This window comes from Pinus tabuliformis, chromosome 6, assembly GCF_031772625.1.
Source record: "Pinus tabuliformis cultivar Carrire ecotype Pingquan chromosome 6, CPIR1, whole genome shotgun sequence".
NCBI lineage: Eukaryota > Viridiplantae > Streptophyta > Pinopsida > Pinales > Pinaceae > Pinus > Pinus tabuliformis.
Window position 1 is genome coordinate 2,040,030,205 of NC_142292.1, and position 13,613 is coordinate 2,040,043,817.

Below are 13,613 nucleotides of genomic sequence, written 5' to 3' on the forward strand. Positions count from 1 at the left end.
TAAATACACATGAATATCAATGTATTTGATACATTGAATGTATTATTTTGTAGCAAACACGGTTTGTGAAGTAATTCTTCCCATAAAGAGTATTTGATAGTGCTACTTTACCTTAACGATTCTTCTCTATATCTTCATGTTGTTTATTGTGTGCATGTTTGGTATTTCATGAAGACAAGAGTTTATTATTCAAGCTTAAGGGTTGATTTTTCATATTTTGATCTTTTATCTATCAAAATTCACAACTTGTAGTAAACCTTGATAGATAAAACAGAAAATATAGCCTTGAACTTCAGAAATATCAAACAGAATTGACATCATAATAGAACAAGAATATAGAAAGAATTTTTAAGGTAGAGTAACACCATATAATATTCTTAATGGAAGAAACCACTACACAAGCAATACTTTCTACAAAATAATATGGCCAACATATCTACAATGGTATTTATGTATATTTATGCTTTCTCATATGTATCCCTAAAGATCCATGCCAACTACCTCTTATTATTATATTATTTCTTCTTAACTACCTAATGGGTCTATTTATTATCCATCAACTACTAAGTGGGTCTCATCCATTATTATGGTCACATTAAAATCATTATCCCCTTAACTAGCTCCCTAGGTTCTCCATATTATCCTTCATAGATACATTATATTCCAACCCTGCAATTATACTTGAAAATATATTATACATATTACCATAAAGTAATAAATAAATATTATGTAATAATAATATAGTTTTATGAATATTATTATCATTAATATGTAATAGTGATAATTCATGCCATTTTCCAAGGATGCGACATATCACGATTGCATGTATTTCAAAATATGTCAAGAAATAATAAAGTATCTATTTAATTTTAATTATTTACTGAGGTTCACTCCAAACTGGTGTCATCTTCAGTGTTGAATTCTCTAAACTTTGAACTATGCTTCAATAAAGATATACCTAAAAAGTGTTATCTCCAAACATTTCCATGAAGTGCACCACAATGGGATCTTAGACCAACTTGACTGAGTAGGTTGAGTTGGATTGATTTGGCACCAAACTAGTCCCCAAATCAAATAGAGAGCCAAGTTGACTTCGTTAGGCTTCAACTTGACCAAGTCGGAGTTCAAGCAAACAGATTTTTAAAACACTTCTATGAGGTTTCACATTGTGATTTTCAATCGCATTAATGAAGTTTGTTGCCAGTATCGTGGAGCTTTTCAATGGATTGGGGGGACACACTCTTTGTCTTTGCTTGGAGATGTTATTTCTTGTTTGAGTTGGTGTTTTGGTTTAGAAAGGACTCACTTCTCCTTGTTGGTTGATCATGCTAAATGGCTTATGGTTAGTGCTTCTCTCACATTTGCATGCCTTGGATTGATGGATTACCCTTTCGGTACAAATTTAATGGTTATGCCACCTCAACATGTATTTCCTTAACATATATGTTCATCTAGAGAGTAATACACCTTATTCATATATGATGGTTCTAGACCCCCCATGGGGTTACATGTGTGTGATGTGAGGCGCTTGCATCATATTCTTCATGGAGCATCCTAGTGAATATGTATGTTGGTGTTGTTGTGTTATCAATGTCACTAGAAAAAGGAGGTATTTTACATGATAACCTATTATTGAGTGTGTGATGATATTGGATGTTTGATGGAGTTAGCACTTTCTTATGTCACTTTTTCCTATGGTATTGATGTGGTATGGTCATACATGTTACCTTGGTGGGATTTTCCTAGTTGATGTAACATTTTAATATTAGACATCACCTGAGAGGGATGTGCATTTGATGATGTTAATACCCTTGATGTATTCATTCATAAGTTGAAGTTAGAAGGGTTAGGAAACGAGGGAAGTATTTCATGTTTTCATGGTGATCTAAGCATTTTCTAAGGGTTAATGATGTAATAGTCTCTTGGCGGTACACCCTAGGTTCTAGTCTCAGTGGAATTTGTAGTTTGTTGTTATGTTGATACTATGTTGGAGGTTTTTGCAAGGGAGTACAACTTTATTCTACATGGTCCAACAATTTGATGGAGCACACCCCTTTAGGGGCACACATGTTGAGTCACACAAATTGTTTTATATTATTTGCTTGAGTGGAGGGGCCATCCCCTTGGAATTGGAGTTTTTTGGCTACATGTCAATTTATGGCATGGTAGATACTATTTTCGAAGGGTTTTTGTACAATGGGAGTTGTGCTAAGAGGTATTTATGAGGATTCCCTTACCGTAATCGTATTTGATATTTGGTCAACCTAGTTGGAGCATCTTCTTCTTGTTCACATATTCGAGGGGGGCACACTCATGTGGAATTGGTTCAACATTTAATATGTTATTTTTGTTGGCTCCTTTGAGCAATTTTTGAGTTGTAAACATCTAGGAGTTCATTTACTTATTTGTTGTGGTGGTTGTGTATTCGAGAAAGAGCCCATGAGGAATCTTTCTATTTTGAGAAAGTTGTTAGAGGTTTTCCTAAGCTTTCCTTGTGGAGCACTTCATCTAGTTGGCATTTCACACACTTCCATGTGGAGTTTGTTGAGATGACCTACATTGGGATTGACCTATGTAGATTAGTTGCACATGTATTTGTGTATTTTGTTGATCACTTACTATTTTAAAATGAAATAGTTATAGAGCGCTCTCCTAGGGGGGTATTTATTATTTTTTCACTCATGCTTCTTAAAGGGTGCACTTCATATATTATTATTTTATGAATTGATAGATTGAGGTGGTCCCAAGGCACATTCTTCTAAGGTATACCTTTCCTTGGTATTCTTTCTTTAATGTTACATGGTCAAAGATCATTATTTCAACTATACTTGCTATTGTTTCACTTCTCTTGGAGAGTGCCCTCAGGGTTGGCACTTATATTATTTTACTATGAGATGGTCATTAAGGAGATTTTTTTGTGGATCATGTTGCATGTGATGAGGACAAATGGCTATTTGCAAAAGCATGGATTCCTCTTGAAAGGTGTACATGTAGCAACACTATTACATGCATCACTTGGACTACTCAAAAGCATAGCATCAAGGCATTTATTTATCATTTGATGAGGCATTTGAGATGGTCATCAACTATTTTGAGGTGCCCCACTCTCTTATTGCTATTTTTGGAGATTGTTTCACTGCTACTAAAATATTTTACTATCATTTGACTTGTCATGGAGTTAATTGGAACATAAAGTATTTATAGGAGAGAAGAGAGATCCTCTACAAAAAGGAGTTTTCTCTCCATTTGAAAGGGTTCATAATTTGGGGACCGGAATTCTCCCATTGGGCTAGTACATTGTTCATCATATTGGCAAGCTTAATGGAATATTGGAGGTATTACTTCTAGTTTACGTGAGGCTTTCATTTTTTCACTTTGTTCACATGTTGATTCTTGTAGGAAACTCGTGTAGCTTGTTGTGAAGGCCTTGTAAGGGAGTATCTACATTTGGATGGTCTCCTGTGAGGATATAATCCCTCTCATATTTTTGTTGTTATATTAAGCTCACATCCATCAAGTTGTTGCTAAGATTAATATGACATCACTTTCATAACAATGCTGATGAGTTCGCACAAGGGAGAGTTTTTTAACCCAAAAATAATCATTTAAGGCTTCAAAATGCTTCTGGAAGGTTTCAAAACTCAATTCTCCACCTATAGAGAAAAATGATCCTACAAGCTAATTCCTCCAATTTTTCCACTCTAAAGACATCGAAATAGATAACAAAGAATAAAATAATAAACCAATCCAAATCCAAATAAAAATTATATTAGATATGATTTCGTTGGTGGATAGTATCTTAAACCATAGTTTAACCTTTTCAATGTTTAATAACGTTAAAATGAATATGGTGGAATAAATAATATGGTATTTCTGAATGTTAGGTCACATCTCATGCTTCTGAGTTCAATTGTTGAATCACCGTCATATCTTTCATTGGGTACAAGTTGCTAGCATTCACATCATTCAATAGTTAACGTTGCTTTACACCCTCGAATTTAACCAAGTTCAATCTCTTTCCATTATTTTTTTGCATCACAAAAGGCATATAACATACGCCTTTAATCTTTAAAAGCTTGTTATAATCAAAGTAAACTTTCCTTATTTGTCTCATACTTAATTAATTCAATCTTGAAAAGAAACCTCTCTTTCATTTACAACAATCATAGTTTGATTGACCATAACAATACACTTTTTTGGTTAGAAAGTCTATATTTTTTAAAGAAAAAAAAAACTTTCATTTACAAAATCATAATTTGATGGACAATGAAAAAAATACACTTTTTAAGGTTAGAAAGTCCTATAATTGATCATAAGAATACACTTTTTTTTTTGGTAAAAAAGTCTATTTACAAAATCATAATTTGATGGACAATGAAAAAAAAAATACACTTTTTAAGGTTAGAAAGTCCCCCTTTTTTTTTAAATTTAAAGCAAAAATTAAGAGTACCAAATTATGATAATGGATGACTTACCTTATAATCACTTTTGAACATTCCTATAAAGATTAGGATTTTTCCATTTATTGAAATTTTGAATAGTAAAGCAACCAACCAGTACGACTGCGATTGGAACATTTCAAAAGCCTTGAAAAAAATTACTATTGGCCGACTGAGAATCAAGTCTCAGTGTCAACAAGTTATAAGTACTGGGATCGAAACATAAAACGTTGCATTTTAGACACTAGTGTATGCAAAATCCCTACCGAGTCAAGGAAGGCCATTTTCCTAATCACTAATCTTGGAATGCTTGGCCAGAGACCACCAACCAATTGGGTCATCTACGCATCCACCATCTCAAGTGTTAGTTTTGTATCAAGTGTCAGTTTGGCAACCATCTTTTATGGCTTTATTTCTTCACTTATTTTGCCTAGCAATCATGTCATTGTATTGTGGTCATTTTCTTTCATCCCTAGACCCTGAGGACAATCCGCCCGAGAGTTATATGGCCCTAAACAACGGAATTTCATTCCGTCAGGCAAACTCATTAGAATTGAAATTTATTCTTAAATAGGTGAAAGATAAATGATTGTCTTTAATTAAGCTCCTGTTTATAAAAATTTTATTGTGAGGTCACAAAGTTATGATTTGCCTCTCTGCAAATTATTATAGAAGTCCAAAGAGTGGAGTTGTCCATACGCACTAGCTGTGTAATAAACATAAATATATAATAAAAATCAATAAATATTAATAATAATAAATAAATAATACATTTTAATTAAGAAAATGAAATAAGAAAGTGATGTAAGCTTGATACATGATTCATCAATTATATAAACATGTAATTAATGTATATAAATATATAATTATATAATTATATATCTATGAAGTGTAGATCAATTGGTTTTTATGGAGTTTAGTCTTTACTAGGTCATGGGTTCAAATCTCATGGAGAGGGGTTGAGGATGGGAGCCACTTTTGGGGAATTAAACTATCTGAAGGGGTGTCCAAGCTCGATAGAGCTTCACACAGTCTTGGTGATAGCATCCCACTAGTGGGCAGATCATTCCTCTATCCAACACTAAGGCTGGCCTAGGCCTAGGCCTAGGCTCAACTTAGTTTGAGGAAAAAAAAAATCACATTAGCTGATTCAAAAAGTCGACCAAATCTTAAGGATGTGATTAATCCAAAAGACAATCTCATTATCAATATAAATCACAAAAGTCAAAAATCTAACCAAAAAAACATGTAAACGCTAAGGCTGGCCCAAGCCTAGGCTTAGGCTCAACTTAGTTCGAGGAAAAAAAAATAATAAATCACATCAGATGGTTCGAAAGCTCAACCAAATCTTAAGGATGTGATTAATCTAAAAGGCAATCTCATTATCAATATAAATCACAAAAATTTAAAATATAACAAAAAAACATACAATTATATAACACTATATCACACATTTTATCAATTCAATAATATTTTATTCAATTTATATATTATATATAATTTTTTATGCATTTGTCCTTATATAAATTATAAATATCTGTCCTTGTTTAGGAAGTATGTGTACTTATTTAATAAACTATTTTTGCTCATTTTATTTGGTATCAAAGTTATATTCACATTCTGATCTAACTTTTAACGACAACCAAATTGGTTAAAAACTCATTCAATATCTTGAATCACATTCAAATTTTTTATCACTAAAAGAGTAAAGAATTTCATTGAAGATCATTCAGCGGCCATATTTTTTTTAAGCTGATATTGTGTTACTTCCGCAATGCAAACTATATCGCTGAGATGTCACGATAATTATGATGCCTATAATACAGAAATTATGTTGGTCAATTTCTTGGTCAGTGACAAAAGGGTATTTACCATATACAAAATCAAGAAACAAACTACCTTGATGTTATTTTTAAACTAATGGGTTTCGAATAATTAGTTTCTAATGAAACCAACCAAAACCAAATCCCAAGGATTAAAACTCTAAAAAGTAATATAACCCATACATTTATTTCAATCTGGGGTAATTAATACTGGAATAATAATGAATCTTAAAAAAAAAAAAAAAATTCGTACACATATTTATCCATCCCAAGGAGTTTTCAAGAATAAATGAAAACCGTAAAATGATTGTGTTTCCTTGAGTCAATTTTATTTCTACGGGGTCTACAACTGTAGTTGTTTTTTTTATCACTATTTGAGTGAGGGTGAACCCTGGTTTCTGTAGAATGAGATAACATTGCATGTGGTTGAGTTCAAACCGAAGGACTATAATTTTAATTTATTACAATGAATTAGATTTTATTGAAACTGTTAGCGCTTGAAATTTCACCTCAGGCTGAGAAAGGTAAACTCCAAGGCAACATCAAACCACTTAGCCTCGTAGCTAGCCCTACGGGGCAGGAGAGGGCTCTCTCCGGTCTATCTCAGTAAAGATCTTCAATGGGCGAGATGACCAATAGGGAAACACTGATTTTAGGCTAGTAAACTGATAAAAAGGGGTTTTTAATAAAATAACGGGGTTTTTCTGGGCTGCATGGGCAAAGTAACAGCTTGAGCAGAGAAATGTAATCAAGAACACAGATTATCCCCTGAGGCAAGGTAGGCAAGAAATTTAACATCAAATTGAGATTAAATGGAATGGCAAGACTGGTGAGGAGCTGACAAGGGCATAGAAGATGAATCCTTGTCAAACAGAAGAAAACATTAAATATTGAACAAACTTAAAGGCAGAGCATACAAATGATGAATTCTACCTTAACACTTCATTTGTTCAATTAGAAATGATCATGAAGTGAAATGAAAACATAACAGGTTACATATGAAACAGAAGGAAAACTTATGCTAAATTGTCATACCACAGGAATCTCAGGGGTCAGAGCTGCATTTTTTGATTTAAAATCTCTGTCAAAATCTGTACAATGAAAGCTCTCTTCTCCTCCACCAGCACTCAAAACTCTCCCTTCTCACTTTTACAAAAATTATTTTTATACATTAAATCAACTAAAAACAACAGATCGACCCCCAAAACAGGGGCGCTGTTTCAACTAAAGCCATGAAAATAGAATAGAATCCTCCATCTGCTCCTAAAGATAGATGAGCCTTCCATTATTCCAACGTGAAAGACAAAATTAGGCAAACAAACCTATGAATGCCACTTTGCAACTGCAGTCAAAGAATAGATCATCGGTTCCTGTTTCTCTGCTATGACAGGTGTCTTTGTTTAAATATGAAACTGATCCTTTAAATAAGTTTCCACCTGAACAATCGCAGCTGCAGTTTACCAACCTCACCACGTGTTTTCAGTTTAAAGAGATTTACCTGTGTCACCACCGTTTAATTACCATGGAGAGGATTTGAAAGTGCCATTGCTCTTAGTAGAATCAGGTTTAGCACCAGACTCAGGATTAGGAGATCCCTCTGCCAAACTTGTCACATTATCACGATTTGAAACTGGTGCCACAAAGTTTGTTCTTCTTCCACGTTGCGTCTTCTTTGACCCACCCCATTGGGCTACAGGCGGTGATGAAGATCTTGTTGGCAGGGGTCGCTTGCGATTGTTTGTGCCACCAGCAACCTGAGCTCTGTTTGCACTGGAAGATCGCTCCCAGCCATCAAAAGTAGGAGATGTGCGTGCAAAATTTGGTGATGTATTAGCTGATGCACCTGAACTGGACCGGGGCGCTCGAGAAGCCTTCCCTTTCATAATTGTTGTGGGACTGGCTGCATGATTCTCATCACGAAAGTTTGGCTTAATACTGCTCTTAGGAACAGTTCGGTCTTTCTCCAAGCCAATAAATCGATCCTTCTTCTCATTTGTAGTAGTACTATCATGTTCATTTCTTGTAAATTTAAACCACTCTGTTGGGAAGAATTTTTGAAGAAGAAACTTCTGCTCGAGACCTCTTTCTCGACAACAATGGAACACGAAATTTATCCAATTTGGAAATTGCTTCATTCAGAAATCTTGCTCTCTCCCTCGCCTTTAGAGAATTTTCAGCAACAAATGTCCTCACTCGTTTGAGCTCCTCCGGCCCAAGTGAAGCAAGAGCTTTGGCATGCCCTGCTCCCAACGATGGATCTTCTGTTTGACTTCCTACAGCGGCATTAATCACCCTTCTCAGCTCAACTTGACGTATAAATTTCCGATCTCCCATTGATAGTGTATCTAACAATAAGACCTGTGAGAGAGGCAAATGTTCTCCATGTGATGAGGCACCACCCCTGGGCAAATTTGGTCCTGCCATTAAATTTCGACTTTCCAAAGTTTCTCGAAAGCTGCTCGACCTTTCCAAGTTTGAAGAACTTAAAAAGTGACTCCGCTGCCCATTTGCATAGCCAGTAAAATTTGATCCATCCGGGCTACTGGAAGATATATCAAACCTTGAACTGCCTGCCATTGCTCTAAGCTGTTTACAAACTAAAATCCCCAATCTAAACCATGAAAATACAGAGTTCCAACACCAATTAACTAGCCGCCACATTTCCAGTTATGATTCTATTAAGTATCCATCTCAATAGAGCACTTCCTTAAATCTTATCCACATTATCTCAACCGAATGTCGGCATTACACAGAACCTGGTCACATTAGCAAAATTTTGGGCTGAAACATCAGTGCGCCGCGCCCTTGCAATTTAACACTGGATTTTGCTGTCTGATGCGTATTCTGCACATGGCAACTAGCTAAGATGTTTTGGCTTGTCATCTGATGAAAATGTAATGTCGTTCATGGGCTTTACAAAGATGCGATCACCATTTGTCTCGTAACATCCCCATCAACAGATTGCATGTTATATGTATCTTCCTCTTTTGGAGATTCTGACGGAGACAAATCAGGAGACCTTCCTCTAGTGACAATCTGAACATTAAATGCAGGTCTTTGCTAGATCTTCCATAGATTCCAGTGGCATTTTATCAGTGAAAACATAAGCACTCTTGGTAGATACATCCAATGCGTACCTGCGAGGAAGATGTTTTGAAGAAGCTCGTCCTCAAACCCTGGGGCATGAACGATTTCGCAAATATCTCAGACATCATGACCCATGGAATTCCACCCATGCCCATTGAAAATGTTGCAATATAATCTAAAAGACCAATTAATAATAATTTTCTTGCAAGTAGTAGAAGAGAAGACCCATCAAAATGCCCCTGTATGTAGAATGATCCAATAATGAAGCAGCTTATGCACATTCCTCCTGCAGCAATCATTATAAGTGGGCGCCTTCCATATTTGTCCAGATTACAAACTCTGTTTTCTAATTCCTTTTTTAAATTTGCTGATTTTGAATGAGGGCTTTTCTTTGTCTGCTTGCAGGGATAGGAGTTTGAAGTCGCTGCCATTTGAAGAGCTGGAGAATAAATTACATATTCTAAAACAACACATTTAATGATTTCTTCTTCAAAACAGGGTTTTGAAGAAGAATCAATCTCACACTGACATAAGACGGAGTCTAACATCGGCTCCACTTGGGATGGCAGCTGCCGCTTCGTGGAGGTGCCAAGAACCGCAGAACTTTGGGAGAGCAGACAGTGCCTCCACCCATTGGGCAATGGAGTCATCATCGACACAACTGAAACTGAACTCAAACTGATTTGATCTCAAGACTGAAATGACTGAAAAACGACTTAACAATCTTCAAGCAAACTAAAACAAGATGCTGCCCTTATGGCTGCTTATTTATTTACAAAATCTACTCTAATCTGCTGTACAAACAATAGATCAGGTAATACTGAAATGCCAGATTAACCACTCAAGTAAACCTGAAAATGATGCCGGTTGAGAAAGCTTCCGCGATCAAAGTGAAAAACATGTCCATATATGTTGCCATTGGATCGCGGAAGCCGGACTCTGTTGGTTGTCCCAACTCTGCAATGCATACTTCTAGCTGCACACTGTCAATGTAAACATCTGTAGGCGAGTATGGAGGAAGGATTTCCAAGAACTTTTTAGGGTCTTGGAAATCATATGACTGGATTTGCTCATCTAAGCATTGAATCTCCTTTTCAATTCTTTCAACAATTAACTCACAAAATTTAGTTTTGAAGAACTTTGAAGATTTCAACCATTGAAGCAAGGTACTGAAAAAATCTTCATCAAATTCAATATCTGCTAACTCCTTTCTTATTCCTTCTACAGCTTCACACAGGGCAGGGTTTGCCACATACCCTTCCATTGCATGAATGGATCAGCGAGCACTGGACTGTCTGGATCAAGTTGGAGTCGCCAGGTGAATGGTTCAGCCTGCATAAGTATTCGCATGAATCATGCAGCCAGAGTTGCCATGCCTTCTACCAAGTCAATGAAGAGCAGTTCAGATTTGCCTTTGCCAGGAAATGAGAGTGAACCTGCAAATAGAGATACCATTAAAATGTTGGAGGCTGCAGTGCAAAGGTTGACAAGTCTCTGCTCAATGAAATGGAACCAATATGTATTCTGAACCATGTCTTTGTTCTAAGAGAGTACCTGAGGGATTGTGTACTAAACAACTTCAAGAGAAGGTTGATTATAATTTTAAAGATTGATAGGGACCTTCAGCGGCCTTCTGTTCTGGAGTCATTGGTTCACCGTCATATGAATATAGTTCATCTGGTTGAACAGCATGTAAGTATGGATTTAACTCAGGGTATGCGGGAGGTGTTGTTGTGTGAGGCATTTTCTGGACCCATACATGGTTTGCATACTTTTGAGAAACCTGTACAGAACACAGGCACAGCGATTTCAATTATCTGTGATTGGTACCTGGAGAATGTTGTTAAAGATGTAAATGGTGCTGGTATTTTATTTACACCTATAGATAAGTGCATCTAGGGGCCTTTGTTGTGAACATGTCATCTGGAGCATCGCTTACTTTTTTGGACACCCCTGGTCATGCTGCCTTCAGTGCCATGCGAGCAAGGGGAGCTGCAGTTACAGATATAGTGGTGCTTGTGTTAGCTGCTGATGATGGTGTCATGCCTCAAACTCGTGAAGCCATGGCTCATGCTCAAGCAGCAAATTTGCCTGTTGTGGTTGCAATCAACAAATGTGACAAGCCAAATGCAGATCCTCAAAAAGTACGCATACAACTTTGCTCAGAAGGTTTAGCACTAGAGGAAATGGGGGGTGATATTCAGGTAGTTGAAATATCCGCAACAAAAAATATTGGCCTAGATAAGTTGGAAGAAGCACTATTGCTCCAGGCTGAAATAATGGATTTGAAAGCTCGTATTGATGGTGATGCTCATGCATATGTTGTTGAAGCACGAGTTGATCGTGGCCATGGCCCTTCAGCTACTGCCATAGTACGTTCTGGAACACTAGTGCCTGGTCTTCACATTGTTGTTGGTGCTGAGTGGGGAAGGATAAGGGTTCTACGTGATATGTCTGGTCGGCCCGCTCCATCAGTGGGCCCTTCCATGCCTGTTGAGATTGAAGGGCTTCGAGGGCTTCCATTAGCAGGAGATGAAATTATGGTAGTTTCCTCTGAGGAGAGGGCAAGAAAGTTGAGTAATGGAAGAAAAATTAGATTGGAACAAGATCGACTTAGAAAATAAAGTGAAGAAAAAGTTGTGATGCCTGAGGATGTGGATGAGAAAGTGGAAATGGTTGAAATGACACTTATTGTTAAGGCTGATGTGCAGGGTACTGTTCAAGCTGTAACAGATACATTGAAAAGCCTGAATAGTTCTCAGGTGCTTGTTAATATTGTTCATACAGGAGTTGGGGCAATCTCTCAAGCTGATGTTGATTTAGCCCAAGCATGTGGAGCTGTCATTGTGGGTTTCAATATACGCAACATGCCAAGTTCTGTAGATGCAACAGCTCGTCAAGCAAAGATAAATATAAGGCTCCACCATGTAATCTATCATCTACTAGAAGATACAGGAAACTTGATTGTGAGCATGGCACCCGGCATATGTGAAACTCAAATTGCTGGTAAGGCACAAATATTAAATATTTTTGAGCTCAAAGGAAGGAGCAAAGCTAAAGGTGATGATGCAAAGATTGCTGGCTGTCGAGTAATTGATGGTCGCATTTCAAAAACTGCAAGGCTTAGAGTGTGGCGAAGTGGTGAGATGGTGTTTGAAGGCAATTGCGAGTCCTTAGAGAGGATTTGGAAGAAATCAGTGAGGATCGCAATACCAGAGACAAGAACGATGCAGAGTGAAATATTTCGGTCCTGTGGAGATTAGTTGTCTGAATTCCTCGAATTGTAGCAAATCTAAATTAGTTTCTTTCAATGCTTTAAACCATTCAACACCTCTTGGCAGGGAATGTAGCTGGGCATTGACCTGTAGTGATTTTCTCCTATCAAAATGTGCTTCAAGGATCAGCTTTATTTAAAAATTGGTTTCATTCAACGGGAGAGCGAACAGTCATAGACTAAAACGCCTATATTTAAACAAAGACACCTGTCTTAGCAGAAAAATAGGAACCGATGATCTATTTTTGACTACAGTTGCAAAATCAAAGGGTCTATGTTCTAGATTCTGTCTTCATTGGCCACAGAAAATGTAACGTTGTTCTATTTTAGAATAGATGGAAACGCTCTTTGCCATTTTTATAATTGCAGGCGAAACAGCGCCCCTGTTTTGGGGTCGATTTGTTTTTCCCTTAGCAGCATTTTATTTATTGTATTAAAAATTCACTTGTAAGGGAGAGTGGGGGAGAGAATTCTGAGTGCTGAGAGGTGTGTGTAACAGAGCTTCATTGTACAGTTTTTGACAGAGATTTTTAATGAAATTACACAGCTCTGACTTCTGAGATTCCTGTGGTATGAAAGTTAGCATAAGTTTTTCTTCTGTTTCATATGTAAACTGTTATGTTTCATTTCACTTCATGATCATTTCTAATTGAACAAATGAAGTGTTAAGGTAGAATTCATCATTTGTATGCTCTGCCTTTAAGTTTGTTCAATATTTAATGTTTTCTTCTGTTTGACAAGGATTCATCTTCTATGCCCTTGTCAGCTCCTCACCAGTCTTGCCATCCCATTTAATCTCAATTTAATGTTAAATTTCTTGCCTACCTTGCCTCAGGGGATAATCTGTGTTCTTGATTACATTTCTCTGCTCAAGCTGTTACTTTGCCCATGCAGCCCAGAAAAACCCCGTCATTTTATTAAAAACCCTTTTTTATCAGTTTACTAGCCTAAAATCAGTGTTTTCCTATTGGTCATCTCGCCCATTGAAGA